This window comes from Pinus tabuliformis, chromosome 7, assembly GCF_031772625.1.
Source record: "Pinus tabuliformis cultivar Carrire ecotype Pingquan chromosome 7, CPIR1, whole genome shotgun sequence".
In the NCBI taxonomy this organism is placed as follows: domain Eukaryota; kingdom Viridiplantae; phylum Streptophyta; class Pinopsida; order Pinales; family Pinaceae; genus Pinus; species Pinus tabuliformis.
Window position 1 is genome coordinate 1,163,195,782 of NC_142293.1, and position 21,562 is coordinate 1,163,217,343.

The following is a 21,562-nucleotide window of genomic DNA, read 5'->3' on the forward strand; positions in this document are numbered from 1 at the left end:
CTAGATGTAATTCCAGCATAGCCTGAATTTTGTTGTGAACTCTCGTATGGTTGTCTTCCCGAGGAGACAATGAAAAGGTATATTGCCCCCCATACGGTAGTAATCCGGTACTCAAAGGAATTGTTTGTCCTTGAGGACTGGATTGCCCAAATTGACACCGTGAAGGATCAATATGCTGAGACTCAACATAAGAGTTCCCGGATATTATTCCGGATGAACAAATGGGAACGGACCATACTGTCGAAATAGCCCCTAAGTGGGCCCCATCTAGTGATTGAGAGCTAGTTGGGACAGATGGCATGCCGATGAACATTGTTGGAGTGACAGCAGGAAGTTCTGTCGTTGTTGTGTCGGATGACACAGTCCTAGATGTCGACGGTTGTTCAAACATTTCTACTCTATCCAAAAGATTTCCTAGCGATTCTACAGGAGCTTTCGATAACGGTAGACTAAGTTCTGATGAAGAAGGATATAGGGTGATCCCGACTCCAAATTGCGATGGAGTACTAGATGGAGGATCCTCCACAATATCTTCTATAGAAATCAGACCAAGTGGAAGAGATAGACCATCAGGTCCGTAAAATATTTCTAGTTGCAAAGAAGGTATATAATCTGCAGAGACTGATGTTTGGGGAATAACACCTTCCGAATCAGCTGTAGATGGAGCTGGTTCAGTAATACAAGTGTTTACCTTCACACTAGGATCAGCTCTACTGTCCTTTGGTGGCGGCGGAACTTCTTCTGTAAAGGCAGGGATACCAGAAATGTTTAGAGTAAGCAGAGTCTTCAATGGTGTTGGAACACTTGTTCTAACTTTACCAAGGGATTTGGAACCGGTTAAACAAGTTCACTTTGTCCGTAATAGTTTTGATTCTGGAGACAAAGACGGTTGACTCATAAGTCTCCGCGAACGACGGGCTTTCAATTGAATTTCTTCCACAATTTCGGATTACTCGATCAACTAAAAATCAAGGGGAAATATGTTTCCGAATTAAATGAATTTTAGATGCTTTGACACAACTTGTTTTTTCAATTTTTAAGAGTCGAGAAAAAACAAAAGATGACTCTAGTCACCTTCGATTTTTAATGAGCTTGAAGTGACAAGTGCTCAGATGGACCTTTTCCTTTAAGGAGTCTGAAAGGGAACAAAAGAGACTACTCTGGAAATCTAGACAGAGGGATTACCAAACCAATCACAAAACTGCAAAATACTTTTTACGGTACGGCAGTCAATCTTCCCGAATGTTGTTTTTAGTGCAATGTGATCGATAGGGCAGCAGACACAGCTTCCTATGGATAAAGGATAAAGCCTACTGTGGTCTCCCAATATATACTCGACGGCGCGTGGGAGAACAAGTTCGTATTGGCACTTATCGTCTCAACGTGGAGGAATCACCCAACCAGCAATGAAAACAACAGTTATCAGGCTTGACGACACTAGAATACGTCTCTAGCCTAGACTTCTAAATGTTGTGCGTTAGGTTCCAAAGCGTTTCTAGATTCATTAAATTTATTTTACAGTTGATCTTGCTTAAGGAATTTTCCTTTCAGGTTCACCGCGTGATGTAGATATACAATTCCTAAAATGCAACCTAAGATGATAAACAATCGTTTAATCTTCTTTTTGCAATGAAAATCCTAGCTACTAAGGAAAGAGAGACGATATTCTTTCAACATAGAGCAGAGAGCACACACTATATGCACTGTCCTAAATCAAACCAACAAATAGTCTAAATGCAAATGCACATGCATGTATTTGTTTTCAGCCTTCTTAATGTGTGAATGATAAAAAGAGAGCTAAGCGCAAATCTGAATTATTTTTCAAAGCGACATTACTAACAAGTTTCTTTTCAAAACAAAATGAAGACAATGACGACACTTTGTGATTTGGAATTGAAAACTTGCTTTCGACACTTGAAAAACTATTAATTCAAATCAAATACAAGAGTAACAGTGTAATCGACTATCAAGAACAATCGGATTATCTTCTATGACTGAAAACGATACTTGCGACACTTCTAGATCAAGAAACGATCATTCAATTACGCTACTTCTTTGTAAAAGAGAACTGAAAATGGATCACAACACATAAAAACATTTACAGTTCTTTGCACAATAGAGGCAGAATAATGGCAAGGAAGGGGGTTTCCAACAGAGGTATACTGACTACAGACAGCAAAACTCCTGAATAGAGCCGAAAAGAGTGAAAAAACCAGAGTCTGAAGGCAAAATTAGCCCTTTTTGATCAGCGGACCTATTACACAGGGATTCCAGTATGCATCCCACCTACAGCACATGGGATGTGCGATGCATACTGAGATCCTTGAAGAGAGGGTGCGATGGTAGAGTGCGAGACTTTTGATCCAGTTCTTGATCACAGTTTGTAGCACAGTTCAGGGATTTTGGCTGAGCAAGTGGTAATCAGTAAATAAATCACAGGGGTAGATCTAAGGAGGTTACTAGAGCCACCACAAGGGCAGTTAGAGAGCTTGTAAATCGATTGTTCAGTTTATAAACAAAACCTGGAGATAGACTGAAGCAACATTGATCTACTTTGCACTTGCATAGCAAATGCAGTTCGAAGGCTAGATGGCTTGACTTCAGGCTCCGTTTGTAAGTCTATAAAGCAAACAAATATAGACAAGCAAACAATCTATTCGTTCCCCAGTGGAGTCGCCATTTTGTTATCGGGAAATCTAGTGTTTATGCAGAGCTTCCAGTCCCACTAAGGTTGGTAGCTACCTTAGAAACAAACAAACTTAAACCACTTTCATTTTCCTTTATGAGAGATAGATAAGAGGGGAAAGAAGGAGACCAACCTCTGTCTTGTGCTTGGTTCCTTGCTTGATTCCTCTCCCTTCTGATAGACCTTTGCCACTTGCTTCCTCGTTTACCCAGCTACAAAGAGTACCTGTAGAATCAAAGCAGCATAACACTATCCAAGAACAAAGATCTACTATCATAAACAATATAGGACCAGATATATATTGACCACACAAATGCATATATCATCAATCATACAAGAATGTGGAGGAAAACTCGAATAGCTTTATTAATAATCAAGAATAGCAAAGAGGATTACAGGCAATTGTTCTGACACAGTGTCATCTTCTCAGCAAGAAAGCCCTTCTTCACCTCATGAAAAGCTTAGATCGCCCAACACTATGATGTTACACCAAGAAACCAGCAACACTTCCTTACAAGGTACAAAATTCCAGCCTCTGGATCTTTGGGATGAGGGATCCTCATCATCCTCCTCAATATTTACATTGTAACACTCTAGTGTGTAGCTCAGCTAGGTCGCCCATTCCTGCTGAAGCTCTCCCATTGGCTCCTAGGGTATCGTGAAGATAGCTGCTTTGCTTGTAGTGCATCATCAACAGTTTCTAACCAACAATCTTCAAACGTGAAGGTTAATAGGAATCCTTCGTGCAGGATATCCCATTCGCTCATGCCATGGCGTAGTTCTGTCTCAGTATACCAGTTCATAAGTATGACATCTAGGGTATGACAGAACAAATGCACCCATTCAGGTTGTGGCTCTTCCCCGTAGACGTTGGTCCATTTCACAAGGTGTGCACGTGGATCATCTCGTCTGTCATATTTATCTGTTAGCCACATCTGTGGTTTCCCAAATCATAGGCGCATCATCCTTCTACACCCCCACCAATCCTTAAAACTTCTTTGATGCATACCCGACCATCTTGTGGGCATAGTACGTAGTGCCCATTTCATAGCATCAAAATGCTACTGTTCGAACACCTCTCTTTAAAATGTGTTTAGGAAATCATGCACCGCTGTTAACCTATCATACATAGGCAAATCTCTTACCTCTATTGTCATGCAGCGCAATGATCTTACCATCATGTTGCAATTGAGTGTGGTTACCTCCTGTAACCAGTTCTGTCGTCGTTCTATTTCCTCATCCGAATCTAAGGTGTTGGAGCTTTCGCGCTCCCATGAAATCCTGCCATCCGCTATTAGATTCACCTAGTCCTACACTCGTACGGTTATCTTGTAGATATAGTCTAGATTGTCGTCGCTCTCATCATTGTGCACTGGCTTTGTGTAATGCGATCCTTCCACAGGGTCTAAAGGTATCACTACACATAGTGACCTTTTCTCAAAAATCATCTTGTTCTTCTTTAGATTTATTACTCCATTGATGTCAATGGCCCAATCTATTCATAATACTGCGGGATAGGGATTGCTATCATCGACTATCTCTATCATTTCGAAATCTGAAAGCGCAGTCGCACCTTCGATATCTACCGTTATTCCCGGCAATCTTCCCATTGGTAGGATCTTTTGTTGGTACACCATTCATAATTGAATAGGAGACCATTGTAACATGGGCCTGCCCATGCGCTCCCATGTCTGCATTGGCAGGACGTTCGCGTGCGTTCCTAGATTGTTGGGTCCCTATAATACTAGTGATTACCCCATTACTATTGTAGTTATACCCCTTATTTATATTTTTGTGCCCCTATTACCCCCATATTGTTATTTCTGTGCCCCATAGAATCCCTCTATTGTTATTTTTGTGGCTTTATATTATTATTGTTAGGTCGGCTGGATTATATTGTGACTCCTTAGACTCCTATATATAGAAAGGAGGTTTTGTCATTTGTATCATCCAAGAATTGTTCATTTATGTAATGTAAAGGAGGTTGCCCCCTCGAAGAGGCTGAATTCCAAGGCGTTTATCTATCTTTTCTATCTTTTCTTGAGCTGGTTTCATAACATTTGGTATCAGAGCTTTGGATTCTAGGGTTTCGCTGCTCCAAACAGGTCATCGTGGATTTTTCGCTATAACTTTTTTTCTGTGACGTTTCAGAAGTCACAAAAAAAACCCATTTGAGAAGAATTGGCACTGAACCTTGGGTCCGAATTTCAGAGCTTTTCGCGTGATATTTTCGGAGATATGATCTGAGGAAGTTGGCCTTTTTGCAGACTCCTGAATTACATTCAAAACAGGTGACCTGGGGAAAATCGTTATAACTCTGTCTCTGAGGATCGGATTGAAATTTCATAAAAAGGTACAGAAAGAGGACGGACTGTGGTTTCTTGTATGTGTGTTTCAGTTCAAAGGTTGAAACATTGACTCGTGGCACGTCGTACAAGTTCGCTCTACTGAACCAGTCTAAAAGCAAGTCACTGTGGGAGATTTCACATAACTCTTCCTTGGAGAATCCAATTTGGCTCAGACTTGTGGCATTGGAAAGAGGACGCAGAAGACTACTACAGGTAGCAATTTTAGAACTGGATGATCCGAGATTACAGAGATACATCAGATTCAATATCAGGCTTCTATAAAGTGAAAAAAGGTGTGTAGTTTTTTTTAAAATTTTTGTGTAAGCTTGGTTTAACGGAATTCAAAGGGCATAGTAAAGCATTATTATTGGTAACTGATGCCCCAAGGAAAGAAAATGCAAACACCTAGTAAGGAACCTGAAAGCTCTAGCATGACTCATGAAGAAGAAGAAGAAATGCTACATGATATATCAAAATTACAAGAACAAGTGCAACAAATGTCACGCTCACAAAAGCTAACAGAAGCTAAGATAAGTGGCGTGGAATCTAAGATAAAGGGCATGGAAGCTAATATGGATGATTCGAAGACAGATTTGAAGAGAGACATGGCAGATTTGAAGATAGATTTGAAGACAGATATGGAAGAATTGAAGAAGTTGCTACAAGAAAGGGTCACTAATGGTGAAAAGGTAGTAAAGGAAACTCATGATGAGAACAAAAGAAATGTTAATCATGATTCCATAGACGCTAATGTTGGATCAAAGAATCACCATATTCCAAAAATCGATATGAGGAAGTTTGATGGCAAGGATCCCGCCACATGGATATTACAGATGGAGCAATTCTTCGATCTCAATAATGTGCAAAACGCACAAAAGGTACGTATGGCAACTGTATATTTGGAACCAAATCAGTTTGTATGGTATCAATGGCTTTGCTCTCGTAAACAATTTATCACTTGGGCAATTTTTACGGAAGAATTGATAGCACATTATGAAGATACAAAAAGCAACACTTTTTTTAGCCAATTGATAAGTCTCAAACAAAAGGGTTCAGTAATGGAGCACATTGAGGAGTTCCAAAAATTGAACATAAGGGTAAAAGATATTCCAGAGGAGCATAGGATTGATGTGTTCATAGGGTCTTTAAAGGATAATATCCAACATGATGTTCGCCTTTGGGAACCTGATTCATTAGAGAAGGCATTCAGGTTAGCAAGAAAAATGGAAAGCAAAATTATGGCAACCAGGAAGCATACCACTCACAACTATAAAGACGGAAGTGTTGTTGCCCCTAGTCTTCCACAACCTATAAGGTTGACACCACAACAATTGGAAGAAAAAAGAGCAAAAGGGCTTTGTTACAGTTGTGATAGCAAATACACTAAAGGTCATAAGTGTGCTGAGAAGAAATTATTCTACATAGATTGTGAAGAGGAAGAAGAAAAGGAGCAAGAAAGGTCAAAAGAAGAAGATATACTCCAGGAACAAAGCCTAGATGAAGAACAAATAAATCTGACCATATCTTGTAATGCATTGGTGGGAATTACCACTCCTCAAACCATCAAGATAGAAGGACAAATCAAGAAGAAAAAGGTAATAGTGTTGATTGATTCAGGAAGCACCCACAATTTTATTCATTGTAGGGTAGCAAAAGAATTGAATTGCTTCCTATATCCAGCACCAGAGTGTCAAGTGATGATTGCAAATGGAGGAACAATAAATTGCTCTGAAAGTGCCATAATATCAAGCTATCCATGGGAGAATATGTATTGACTAGCCCAATGCTTTCCATTCCAATGGGAGGTGCGATGTTGTACTAGGAGTCCAATGGCTACAATCCTTGGGTACAATAGCTTTTAATTTTCAAGAACTTTTCATCAAATTTTCTACGGAAGGAAAGGAAGTTGAATTAAGGGGTATTGCAGGGAAACCAGGAAAGATAATCAGCTCTAATGGTATGACAAAGCTTCTAAAAAAGGAGCAAAGAGGTGTAATTGCACAATTATGTTCGCTAGATGTTTCCACATTGGAATCATCTATTTCTCCAGATCTCCAAAAAGTCTTGGACAATCATTCCAAGGTATTTGAGACTCCCAAGGTCTCCCACCTATGCGTGATCATGATCATGCTATTCATCTGATTCCAGGAAGTGTTCCTCCAAACATCAGGCCGTACAGATATCCCTATGTCCAAAAAAGTGAAATTGAACGTATGGTTGCAGAAATGCTAGAGGCTGGTATAATTCAACCGAGTCAAAGTTCTTTCTCAGCTCCAGTAGTATTGGTGCACAAGAAGGATGGATCATGGCGCATGTGTCCAGATTATAGGGAGCTCAACAAGCTCACTATTAAAGATAAGTTCCCCATTCCTGTTATTGATGAATTACTGGATGAATTGCATGGATCAATTTACTTCACCAAGTTGGATCTTCGTTCGGGATATCATCAAATCAGAATGAAGATTGAAGACATTCCAAAAACGGCATTTAGAACTCATGAGGGTCATTATGAATTTTTGGTCATGCCTTTTGGCCTTACCAATGCACCTTCAACATTTCAAGGTTTGATGAATTCAATTTTCAAACCATTCCTTAGAAAATTTGTGTTAGTATTTTTTGATGATATACTAATCTACAGCAAGTCTTGGAAGGATCATGTTGAACATGTTGACAGGGTGCTACAACTATTGGAGGAGAAACAATTATATGCAAAAAGATCCAAATGTTTCTTTGGAGTCCAGGAGGTGGAATATTTGGGTCATATTGTATCTCATGAAGGAGTTAAGGTAGACCCTAGCAAAATTAAAGCCATTAAGGAATGGAAAATCCCCACATCCATAAAGCATCTGCGAGGATTTCTTGGGTTGACAGGGTATTATCGCAAGTTTGTTAAGAATTATGGGAGAATAGCAGCACCTCTAACAACATTATTGAAGAAAGATTCATTTTCATGGACTCCGGAAGCAACAAAGGCCTTTGAACATCTTAAAGAGGCAATGTGCCAAGCACCGGTCTTAGCTACACCGGACTTCACAAAAACCTTTATTGTGGAATGTGATGCTTCAGGAAATGGAATTGGTGCTGTTCTAATGCAAGATGAAAGACCCATTGCTTTTGAAAGTCGTCCAATCAAGGGAAAGTTTTTAAGCAAAGCTATTTATGAGAAGGAAATGTTGGCAATACTCCATGCACTTAAGAAATGGCGACCCTACCTAATGGGAAGACACTTCAAGGTAAAAACGGATCATGATAGCCTTAAATACTTTTTAGAACAAAGATTATCCTCTGAAGAGCAACAAAAGTGGGTCACAAAGATGTTGGGTTATGACTTTGAAATCATCTACAAAAAAGGGAAGCAAAATGTGGTGGCAGATGCACTCTCAAGAAAGGATGAGGATGTGGAAGCATTGTTGTGTGCCATTTCTATTATCCAACCAGATTGGATAAACGAAGCAAGGGAGGAATGGAAGAATGACGAAGAAGTGTGGGCACTTATTCGAAAGCTACAACAAGATTCCAGTACTTCTGATACATTTAGCTGGCAAAATGATTCGTTATGGTACAAAGATCGCTTATACCTCTGTAAGAATTCCCAGCTAAAACAAAAGATTCTTATGGAATTGCACACTTCTCCCTTAGGAGGGCACTCAGGATTTTTAAAAACTTACCACAGGGTTAAGAAGGAATTTTTTTGGGATGGCCTTAAATCAGATATTCAAAAGTTTGTGGCGGAATGTTTGGTTTGCCAGCAAAATAAAGTTGAAACAATTAAGACACCGGGTCTATTACAACCTTTATCCATTCCAAGCCAATGTTGGGAGGAGGTTTCAATGGATTTTATCACAGGTTTACCCAAGTCTGAGGGAAAGAGTGTCATCATGGTGGTAGTTGACAGACTTACCAAGTATGCACACTTTTGTGCATTATCACATCCATTTAAAGCCAGTACAGTTTCTACTGCATTTATGGAAACAGTTCAAAAGCTACATGGAAACCCAAAGATTATTGTAAGTGACAGAGATCCCATTTTCACTGGAAATTTTTGGACAGAATTATTTTCTTGTCTTGGTACTCAGTTAGCTCATAGCTCATCTTATCATCCTCAATCTGATGGGCAAACTGAGATAGTAAACAAATGTTTGGAAGGATATCTTCGTTGCTTTGTATCTGATAAACAGACACAATGGGTCAAATGGTTGCCTCTGGCTGAATGGTGGTATAACACTTCCTTCCATACAGCAACAAAAATGACCCCATTTATGGCACTTTATGGGTATCAACCACCATCCATCACATCATATTTAAGAGAAAATTCTAAGGTTCAGGCAGTGGAACATCACATCGAACATCAACAACAAGTCCTCCAACTCTTAAAGGATAACCTCGTGTTGGCACAAAATAGAATGAAACAACAGGCAGATCAACATCGCAGTGAAAGAAGTTTTGATGTAGGTGATTGGGTATTCCTACGGCTACAACCATATAAGCAAATGTCCCTAAAGCAAGCTAAGAAGGATAATAAATTATCACCAAAGTATTATGGTCCGTACAAGGTGTTGCAAAAGATTGGTACTATGGCATACAAATTGGAGCTTCCTGCAGCTTCTCGATTGCACCCAGTTTTCCATGTTTCATGTTTAAAGAAGGTTATAGGTGACAAGCTCCCAATTCAAACAATATTGCCAGAACTTGATGAGGAAGGAAAAATTATATTGGAACCGGAAGCAGTCACAGAAACAAGAACTCGACAGCTACGAAATCGATCAATTTCAGAGTATCTTATCAAGTGGAAGAACTTATCCGCTGAAGATTCCACATGGGAGGATGAGAATTTTATGCAGAAGTATCCAGAACTACTCAAGCGTTGAGGACAACACTTTTTTGAAGGAGAGGGGCATGTTGGGTCCCTATAATACTAGTGATTACCCCATTACTATTGTAGTTATACCCCTTATTTATATTGTTGTGGCCCTATTACCCCCATATTGTTATTTCTGTGCCCCATAGAATCCCTCTATTGTTATTTTTGTGGCTTTATATTATTATTGTTAGGTCGGCTGGATTATATTGTGACTCCTTAGACTCCTATATATAGAAAGGAGGTTTTGTCATTTGTATCATCCAAGAATTGTTCATTTATGTAATTAAAGGAGGTTGCCCCCTCGAAGAGGCTGAATTCTAAGGCGTTGATCTATCTTTTCTATCTTTTCTTGAGCTGGTTTCATAACATAGATCTAGAATCACTTGATCCATTTCATATTCCCTAATTTTCTCAGTCAATCTCATCTCCCTTCTTGTTCGTGTTGTGTTCTTCTCAAGCTTCTGGACCACATGCGGTTCTCCTGACCCAGCGCACCTACTGATGAGTTCTTGTAGTCCCTTCACAGCCTTGCTGTCGCGCAACAGCTTCATGCATTTCTCCAGAAAGGTAGTGAGCATTGATGGGTCCATCTATGGTTCTAGTTTGTGTTTACTAGCTAAAGTGGAGGCCTCCATGAAGCTCTTCTTAGCTTCCATGAATTTCTCCTTTGCGCGCTCCAAATCAAACTCTTGTTCCTTTGTTGGAGCCTTGCGAACACATTCACTTTCTTCGGTTTGCTTGCCCTTGTCATCTCCTATCGTGATACTGCTTCAGAGTATGATGTTTACATTCGGGTCCTCTTCGTTCAGCTCAGGCCTCATCATTTGTAGGTTCTAAGTAGGGGGAGGCTGGAGTGTTCCTTTATCGCGCAACCTTACTATTAGTATGGGGCAATCCTCCATCTCATGATCAAACTGGGTACAATATAAACATGATGCTCTCATTGGATTTGTACAATCACGGGCATAATGCCCTGGCCCTTCGCAATTATAACAAATCAGCTGTCCGCGACCGTTTCCTGGTCCCATTCCACCTTGACCTTGTCCGCGCCTCTGAAATCCAGTGTGCACCGTCCCCGCATTTTGATCGAGGGCTTGCATTTCGGTTCGAACTCTGTAGGTAGGATTCTGATCCATAATCAGTTCATAACTTCTACAGGTGCACTTATCATGTCCTACTGACCTGCAGATATTATAGAACAATTGCTAGGACATCTAAATAGGTGGCAGTTATCTGTAACATGCTTCCCTGCTATCTGACAAATCGTGCACCATAATGTAGGTGCCACGCTTAGTACTGCTTGTGCCTCTGGTCTCAATGGCATTGGCCCTCCTCCCACCAGGTAGTTCGCGAAAACTAGACAATGGTCCTTGTCATGTCCTTGGCCTTTGCACTTTATGCACCATACCTCCTCACACGCTTTTGGGTGAGTTGTCCTGTCCTGTTTCAAACTCTACATCTCTAGACATAGATTTTTCAATTGCGCGTGGATCTGTTGGACTCCGAGACTAGGATCTTGTATTGGGGTCTCGTGCAGTCTCATTGCAATCTCCAAAGCTTCAGCTTGAGTGGATAGATTTTGTTGTGACAGTGCGGTCCTTAGATGCGGCGTTAGTGATGCTACAAACCATGCACGGTGTTGCCCATCCATCAAGGTCATGTTGGCTTCATGAATCATACACTTTAGTGTCTAATCCATCTCCCAAGGGGTCTTGCCTGGAAGCATCACGATTTCCTTAAACCTGATAATCAACTGTCTCTCTGATTTTGGCCTGCTAAATTCCTTGTTTAGCATAGCTTGCATATCCACGATCCCTGCAGTTGGATTGTCATTGGAATGCTTAATGTACCATGTCGGTGCACAATCCTGGAAATCTCCTACCAGTGTTCCCTTCTCTATCTTATCATCCACAACTCCTTGTGCTTCCCATACAACCTTTACCATGAACCAAAATTGGTCCGGATCTTCATTCCCTACTCCTTTGAACACTGAAAATTTTATCGCGCTCGCCATATTGAACTATGGTGGTGGCCGACGTGTTGTGGGCGAAGATGGGGGTGAAGATGATGAAACTAGTGGTGGTGTAGGTGGGTGTGGTATGTGCGGAATTCATTGCCTTATCAGACTGATCACACTTCTTGGTGAAACTTTCGTGAGCTCTTCCTCGCTTTCTCGCCGAGGTGAAATCAAGGGGCTACTTTCTATCTCTACGCTACCTTTGTTTCTATAGATCCTCCAACTTCACGTAGCCCCAAACATCAATTTATTCACATAACCCGCTTTTCACACAGTCGCATTTTAATCCAAGTGTTCAAAGCTTTAACATACTTACCTCGCAGTCCTCTGAGGAAGCGGCATTCCGCCTCGCTATAGCTGATTGAATTATCTACCGCGAACTCAGTGATAAACCCTCCTATAATTTGGTCAAGCCAATGCTCCACAACGTGCGCGATCTTATCTTCCGATGCTTCTAGTCTATGCACCAAATCTGGGGTCAACACAATAGGTTTTTCAAGCCTACACCTTCCTTGACTGTGTGCTAGCTTCGTGATCCACTCGTACAACTTAGAGGGGAAGGATGCAAAGAAAATTTCATGGATTTTTGTATATAAGTAGTGCTCTAGCTATTGTTCCTTCGATACTCACGGATTCCTATTTTCCTGCACCGCGAACTGATGAATCGTTTTGTCCATCCACTCTTCAATTTATTTCTTTATCAGATTCCAGTGACACGACATCATACATCTCTTATGCAGATCCCAGTCCCGACACCTTTACCATTTGTTGGCTTGTTGGGGCCTGACCCAGGTTCAGAGATGATTTAGCCAAACAAATCCTGGTAGTATTGGCCCTTTTGGCAACAGTCTGTGGCGTGCGGACTGAGGTCTCAACCAAAGTAGTACAGGACAGTGCTAGAACCAGGTTTCGCACGCTGGAGATGTTTGATGAGTTCAAGTGGTCCGTGGTTCGACCTTACATGCACGTCACTATGCGCACTTACCTGTACCTTGTGGCCTGAGATGCTGCCTTCGCACAGTGCTAATTGGGGGCCGAACGCTGCTATTACCCAAGCCTTTACTAGTATTCTGTTGTTAGTTGATTAACTTAGCTTACCTGCATGCGTAAAGTATACTTAGTAATATAAATCATTCATACAGGTGCGCGGAGTAAATAACCAGTATATTTCCAATTTGTATCAAACATGTAATAACCCAAGAACAGATACACATAATTAAGATAAAACTTTCTCTTTATTTTTTCTTCCTCGGTTACAGACTCGACTCCACCTTCCGCACTCAGCTGTGGACTACTAGGCCTCTACGCACTTAGCTACAACGCCTTCTCCTACTCTACGACCCAAGACACATTTAGACTCTTACTCTTAGCTTCTACTCTACTATCTATTACTTAGTTAGTTCTTTTACTCTTAGAGCCTCGCTCTATTTATACAATCCCATGGTTCGCGGACTATGGGTAGGCCGACATTATATTACAAGACTAGGGTGGACAACCCTGTGACTCTATCATACATTTTGTGCTCCGCACCCGCAGTTCGCAGAGTCGTTACAACAAGATTAAGTCAAAACATGGGCTTTGAGCCCCAAAACATGCCTTGAGGAGATTCCATCCCCAACAACAATTAAAGAAATAAATTTATATTTAATAGAAAAATAAACTATTAGAGAAATATATAAGTTAGGGAGTTCATAAAATAATTATAACTAATAATTACATAGTAAAAATAAAAATATAAAATGTATTTTGTCATTAAATATAATATTAAACTAAAAATTTTAACAATATCAACAAAAATGGTTTTAAACAAAATGTACAATTTATTTTACTTCCTAAATATAATAAAAAATAAATAAGAAATTTCAATCTAGAAGAGACATTGTAATTATAATCCTGAAATGAAACCAATTATAAAGATAAATCTCACAGAGGTGATGAAATATACTTACCTGAATTGATAAAGAATCTTTCTCAATAATCCATGATAATTACGTCTTAAATCTTGGATTAGATTTCATTATAATTATCTTTCTTTAAAATACATTCAAATCTATATAATTCCCAAATATAATATAATAAAATAATTTTTTTCATACATTGGTTCATCATCATGCATGTTACATATGGTTTTCCTACCTTCTCTATTGGTTACATTCTTTCAATCAAATTATCCTTTTTAATTCATCTAGATTATCCAAGATTTCGAAAATTTGTCAATAAAAATTTAAAAAATTAGCTTCTCCTTTTTTTCTTATGTGGTTTGTTGTGGAATAAATAATCTCTCTGTTTCCAAGCTGCTTTAATTTTCTACATATTTAATTGTTCAAAAATTTAGTATTAGAAATCGGTATGCATAAGTTTAAGTTAACGTGAAATTCTCTTTAGGAAATAAATATATAAGTTTTTCCATTAAACAAACTAAAAATGATAAATAAAAAAATCTAGGCGAACATGATGTATGATATTGAAACACGAATCATCAAAAAAAAATGGGAATGGTAGAAAAGTTAAATATATTGTAGGTTGATATTAAACAATAGCAAAATTAATATATATGTTTCATATTGAAATTATATTGTTATTCTAAAAATATTTTTATAATTAAAATGATATTGATTTATATATAATTTATTTAATTTATATTTGTTCTAAGGATTAGTTTAGTTGATTGAGTTTTAGTAGTTAAGTATTTTGTTAATTGGGAGGTCACAAGGTCAAATCTCCTCAACCTTTAGAATTATTAATGTGTATAAACCACCCTTTAAAAAAATCATTCAATCTATATTATTATTTTATATTATTAAAATTATCATTAAAATAAAATACAATTTAATAGAAATCATAATTAATGTAAAATAACTAATAAATTATTATTTATTATTCTTAGTAAAAAATTATAAATCACACCATTTTCATAGTGCTCTTTGCCTGACAAAAAAAATAAGACATATTGCAAATAATAAGATAATTTAACTAATAATCGTAAAATAATATCAATATATAAAATAATTTTACTAATAATCGTAAAATAATATCAATATATAAAATAATTTTAGAATATCGTCGATGCTGTGCCATTCTCGAGATCATGATTAAGCTTTCTTTATGACGGCATGAAATTTTTCCTTCATGCATGCTCATGTGGTATGGGAGGCCTACATGGGGTGGCATTTACTCCCATGCAAACGAGTCTTTTCTTTTATCAATACCATGGCAAAGATTGGTTAATGGGCTTCTATAATTTGTTTTGGGGTCCTGTGTTTCGTTAAGGGTATTATTGGGTTTCTTTTTTCTCGCGGGTTGGATTAGGGAGATTGTAAGGTGAAGGGGCCCAACCCTTACTCATCTTCTAGTTGTAATATATGGCACTTAGGTTTTCCTCGTACACAATCAATTCACAGATGCAAGTTTGATTCTTAGCCTCAAGTGGGTCATTAGGGAAAATCGATATTGGTGCTTTTTAAACTAGATTACTATAACCAACTTCATGTGGAGGAACATTTATTGGTATCAGTCACTTCTAGAGAAATCAAGGGCAATTGCATGATCACATGGTTGACTTATGCTGTGGATAACGTCAAATTCTAGAAAAGTTGGAAAGGATGGAAGCTAGGATGGCCCATATAGAGGGCCACGTCCATTTTGACTTTGATTCTCCCCCTCTCCGGGGTGAGGTTGTGAGAACCCAAGTCTAGTAAACTTTATTGAATAGCTATGTCCAAGAGAATCTTTCTGGTTTTGCATGTCTTTGGCCCATCTGCATTGTAAACATTTGGTTCTTTGATGCATATATTTTGTTGTCTACTTATACGAGTCTCTCTTTGTTGACCAAGTGTCGTAGGGTGAGGGGAACACAATTTTGGGGTAAACAAATGTAAAATTTAATTTTTTAAGTTAACATAAAATCTCGATTTACAAAAAAAAATAAAAATTAGAATGACTTAAAAAATTGTTATTTTTTTCTAGAGTTATTTTAAATTGGAAATAAGGTTAGGTTTTAAAGAAATATAATATATAAATAAAAATGATTACAATGATTAAATATAATTCATATTTTTATATATTTGTTTAGACCAGGGCGAATCATGGAGAGGCCAACCCATTTATTGGAAGAAAGAATAATGATGACCAACAATGTGATGCTATCATTAAAATGCTATCATTAAGATTGTGCTAGGCTTACTAGAGCCTAAATACCCATTAAAATAGTTTAATTACGTCAAATAACTTCCATCATCACCCCTGTCCATAAGGTTTCAAGTGGAGATCTCAGAACGGTTAAACCCCCACCTCATAGGTAATTAGTAATTAGTATCAACTATATATTTAATTCTATCGAAACCAAAAAATCTCCCTAATCCCAGCTAAAAAGATTTTACCGAATCCTAACCTTAATAAAAATCTTCGACCCATTGTAATTAAAATAAAAAATAAAATAGAGTAAAAACACTATATCCTAACCCAAAGTCAGAGCAAAGTATAACTTAATGTAACCAGGATAAGTAAATGGAAAGATTACTAAGATAATAGTAGTCTAACAAAATAAATAAAAGTAAGAATTGAGCATGGACAGTGTCGCGATCTGTCATTATCATTGAAAACTTAGAGTCTCGCTAAAATGGGTGTTTACGATAATCTCCGTTTTCAACTCTTTTAGCTGGGATTTGAGTTGGGATTTCTCACATTTTCGTCTGCATTGAGGTTGAAGATGATGAAACATTAGTTGTTTCTCATATGCATATGTCCACGTAAGACGAAATACATCTAGCATGTGAAAATCTCTCAGAGACAGAGAGCGCTCTTCCGGATTTCATGAAATTTTGAGATTGCTAAAGCTGAAGATTCATCGAATCAAACAACAACACTTACCGTTATATCCTGTTAACTCGAACAGAAAATCACTTATTTGTCCTGCAAATTCCGATAACCCTTTCTGTTTGAGATTGTTTAATGGTTAGGTTGTGCAAGATATTGAGTTCTATTTTCACATGAGAAATGGGATGGTACCAACAGGAAAAGCCTTTTGTTACTGAACGACAACCTCCTAGTGTTACCAATTCTCGAATATTTAGCCCAATAGCATGTTTCTCTTTATGCAGGGTCAGTTATCTATTGTCAGCATTTTTCCCTCACTTAGAATCCTTCCTAAGATCCAGCAGGCAGCAAATTTGTGGAGCGAGAGATCCATCAGTTACTCTCTAATTAATATTTATTACTAATCTAGATGCTACACGAGAGCTACTCAACACAAACTTGATATGAAGCGCTGAAAAAATATACTCGATTATAGGGTTACTGCATACCAAATATGGACTCATATTCTCTTCCCTTGTCTACTGGGTAAGTTATGCTGAGCATCTGGACGTTAACGCCATCCAACAAGTGTAAGAAATCAATGAAGCTACTACAGGCAGATAATGAAACATAATATAAACTATTTTTTATTCTACAATGTTTCCGTCCCCAATTCCTTTGAGGAAACTAAGTTATTTATCCGAGAAGTTGGGAAAGCAAAACCGAAAGTTAAAAGAGATGGAATTGTTCTAACTGCTCGACAAACTGCAGCCCATGAGGGGTTTAACATTCTGTCCGGCAGATCCCGGAAAAGCCTTTCACCATATTGTCAAGGGTTTCATTACGGTTTTAGCAACTCCACTAATCGATAAATATGTCAACTAGAATATTAAATGTCCCCTCATATGGAAAACATGAGCAAAGAATTTCGTATCGTCCCTCCACACTATAATAACTAGTAAATCTATGTCTCCTAGAATAGAATTAATACTCTCAACTAACTTATTTTAATACATTCTTATAATAGCATCATTAACATCTACCTCTGAGCTGAAAATGCAACTGAATGGAACATTTGTTACCGCAGTTTTCACAGAGATCTAGAATGGCGTTTAGGAGTAGAGGTCATACCCGTGCAGTGCGGCAACCGCAATGATTTTCAGATAATGATACCTCCCTTTGATGCAGTCTATCAACAAGCCCATCGTCGAAATATACAACTGAAGGGCCTGTTGAAGTTATAATTTCAACGCAGCCGTGCGTTCTCACCCAAAACCACCAGCATGAAACCACAAAACACCCAGAAGCATATCGCACCGCTTTTCCGGGAAAAGTTGTTTCCGTATTCTTGGCTCCGATGCGATTTGGTGAAGACGCGTGGATCTCACCTGACATCAGCGACTCTGACATATCGGGAGCTATCGTTCACTCAAGTGAGGGCTTCCGATATCTTTCTCCACCGTAGGATCTGCTCCCGTATTTTCGTCCGTTGATTGATTGAAGATGCATACGAGCCTATATTAAAAGCCTTGCGTGGAGTGAATTCAATTTTGTGTTGACCGCCAATAATAATGTAGTTAATGTGTCCGTAGAAGTATTGGTAGGTGATTTAAATTTTAATGTTTTTATATGTATCGGAGGTATGGTGCATTTAAAGAAAGGCATGGGTGTTAAAAATATTTTACGGCACGTAAAAGTAATTGTGTTTTTTTTATTTTGTTTTCAAAAAATGAAAAGGGCTTGTGCATTTGACTTTTTGAAAGAGGAACGATGGAGCAGTAAAAAACATAGTGTGCTCTGTATTATTTTGTATGACACACGGGAGGAATTTATGTGTGTGTGTTCGCAGCAGCGAAATGGAACCAGTGATGTAATTTTTTTTGTGTTGGCCATAGCGAAAAACCATGTGTGGTTTTGCACAGCAGTGCATAAAGAAGATGGTGGAGCAAATTTTGTAAGCCTGTGTAAATTTTGTTTTACAGCAGTAAACTCATGTAAACTTTTGTTACAGCAGTAAGTTGTTTTTTTCACAGCAGTGAATATGAAAATGATTTTACAGTGGTAAATCCCTCTCAGTAAAAGAGGATTAAGCTTGTATCAGTTTTTAATGAATAGAATGTTTTAATGGTGGTGAATTACTCTGTTTCTCTGTGAAATTTTTTTTAATCTTGCCTGAGCACAAAAGATCCTGGAAAGGTAGAAACAGAGCATTGCCTCTGTGTGTTTGAATTCTTGGTTTTTGGTATTTCTCCCATTGAAAAATACCCATCAGTGGTATCAGAGCTAGTCCAGGCTCTTTAAAAGAAGTTAAAGAAGCTGAAGGGAGAAGGTTGTTGCTGCAGCAAAACTTCTCAGGCAGACAGAAGACTCAGACAGCAAAGGAGTCAGGTATTCCAAAAGTTTTTTTTGTGTTGCTGAAGAAACAGTCAGCTGTTTTAAACACACAGTCAAGGATTTAGAGGCATAGATCAGAATACAAGGAATGGCCAGCACAAGCACTGGTATGGGTTTGTTTAACACCCAGCTCCCACAGTTTAATGGGAAGAACTATGACTACTGGTCAATAACTATGAGAGCCCTGTTTGCCTCTCAAGATTTATGGGAAATAGTTGAGGAAGGTTTTGAAGAGGTAGCAGATGAAAATGAGTTCAATGAACTAACTCAGGGAGAGAGAGATCAGCTGAAGAGCAATAGGAAGAAGGATGCAAAGGCCATTTTATTGTTGCATCTAGCAGTAGACCAGAGTATATTTCCAAGGATAGCAGCAGCTAAAACATCAAATGAAGCATGGCAAACCCTCAAGACAGCCTATCAAGGCATGGAGAGAGTGAAGACACCAAAACTACAATTGTTGAGAAAGGATTTTGAAAACTTGAACATGAAGGAGTCAGACAACATTGAATCATTCTTCACTCATGTGATTGGTGTAATCACACAAATGAGAACTCATGGAGAAACAATTGAAGATAGAAGAATAGTGGAGAAAATATTGAGGGTCTTACCCTCAAGGTTTGATGCCATAGTCACCACCATTGAAGAGACAAAGGATCTCTCAAACTATTCAGTTGATGAGCTACATGCATCACTGATAACACATGAGCAGAGGTTGAGTAGGAATGAAAACTCATCTCTTGAGCAAGCCTTCAAGACCCAGATGTCCTTTGGAAGAGGAAGAGGTCAAGGCAGAGGAAACCGAAGAGGAAGAGGCAGAAGCCAGAACAGAGGTGGAAGGAACAGCCCATCAAATGCACAAGGAAGAGGCAGCAATCCAAATCAGAACCAAGGTCAAGGCAGCAGCCAACAAGGAGGACAACATCATGCTCAAGGACAAAGGTATGATAAATCTAATGTTCAATGCTATTATTGCAAAAAGTATGGACATTATGCTAGTGATTGTAGAAAGAAACAACATGATATGAACAGCAGACAAAAAGCAAATGTTACAAGAGAAAACAGCAGTCAAGAAAATGTCCTGTTAGCTTGTAACATGGCTGAAACACATAGTGAGGACATATGGTTTTTAGACTCAGGTTGCAGCAACCATATGACAGGGAATATAGCCCTCTTTTCAGCCTTAAATCAGAATTTGAAATCAGAGGTCACACTAGGAACCGATAGTAAAGTGTCTGTTATGGGAAAAGGGGAGGTAAAAATATTTACAAAACAAGGAGAAAGGAAAACCATAGCAGATGTCTACTATGTCCCCGGAATGAGATGTAACCTATTGAGTGTTGGACAGCTTATCCAAAAGGGTTACAATGTTTACTTTGAAAATGATGTGTGCACCATCAAGGACATACCACCCAGCAAAAGATGCATTGCTGAAGTGAAGATGACAAGGAACAGGATGTTCCCTCTCCGGATCAGGGCAGACTTGAAGAACAAGAAGGAAATGGCAGCAGTCACCCAAGAGGCCTTCCAAAGCGTGCCAAAGGATGAGAACTGGTTATGGCACTTGAGATTCGGGCATCTAAATTTTGGAGGTCTAAACCTATTGAGCAGAAAAGGAATGGTAAGGGGATTACCATTGATAGAGAAGCCGGACAGCCTTTGTGAAGGTTGCATTTTGGGAAAACAACACAGAGAAAGTTTTCCATCAGGGAAGAGCATAAGGGCAAAGGCACCCTTAGAGATTATCCACTCAGATTTGTGTGGACCAATGCAAGCTCCATCATTAGCAGGCAGCCTATATTTCTTAACATTCATTGATGACTTTACAAGAAAGACTTGGATATATTTCCTCAAGAACAAAAGTGAAGTCTTTGAGAAATTCCAAAATTTCAAAGCACTTGTGGAGAACCAAAGTGGGCTGCACATAAAAGTATTGAGAACTGATAGAGGAGGTGAGTATATCTCAAATGAATTCCTAAAGTTTTGTAGAGAAAATGGAATACATAAACAGTTCACAACTCGGTACACCCCACAGCAAAATGGAGTTGCTGAAAGGAAAAACAGAACCATCATGGATATGGCAAGGAGCATGTTGAAGGCAAAGCATTTGCCAAATGAGTATTGGGCTGAAGCTGTACATTGTGCAGTTTATATATTGAATAGGTGTCCTACAAAAGCAGTGATGAACAAAGTGCCAGAAGAGGCATGGAGTGGAAGAAAGCAATGAGTCACCCACATGAGAGTTTTTGGGTGTGTGGCCTATGCACACATTCCAGATCAGCTAAGGAGGAAGTTGAACAGCAAAGGGGAGAAATACATCTTCATTGGATACAGTGATGAATCCAAAGCCTACAGGCTGTACATTCCATCTACCAAGAAGTTCTTTGTCAGCAGGGATGTTCAATTCATTGAAGAGGAAGCTTGGGATGGAAGCATAGAGAAAACAATGAATGTCAAAAACTGTT

The 21,562-nt window shown here is 38.7% G+C and overlaps 1 long non-coding RNA gene across 3 annotated transcripts in view; it reads right to left on the reverse strand.

Annotated features, from left to right (window-relative positions):
- The window catches only part of LOC149251610 (uncharacterized), a 216,480-nt gene that overhangs the window by 191,579 nt on the left and 3,339 nt on the right, over positions 1 to 21,562 (reverse strand). For all 3 annotated transcript variants that reach the window (XR_016266903.1, XR_016266902.1, XR_016266901.1), the window contains exon 2: positions 17,838 to 17,935. This is a non-coding gene — a long non-coding RNA (uncharacterized LOC149251610). The remainder of the gene's footprint in view (positions 1 to 17,837; positions 17,936 to 21,562) is intronic.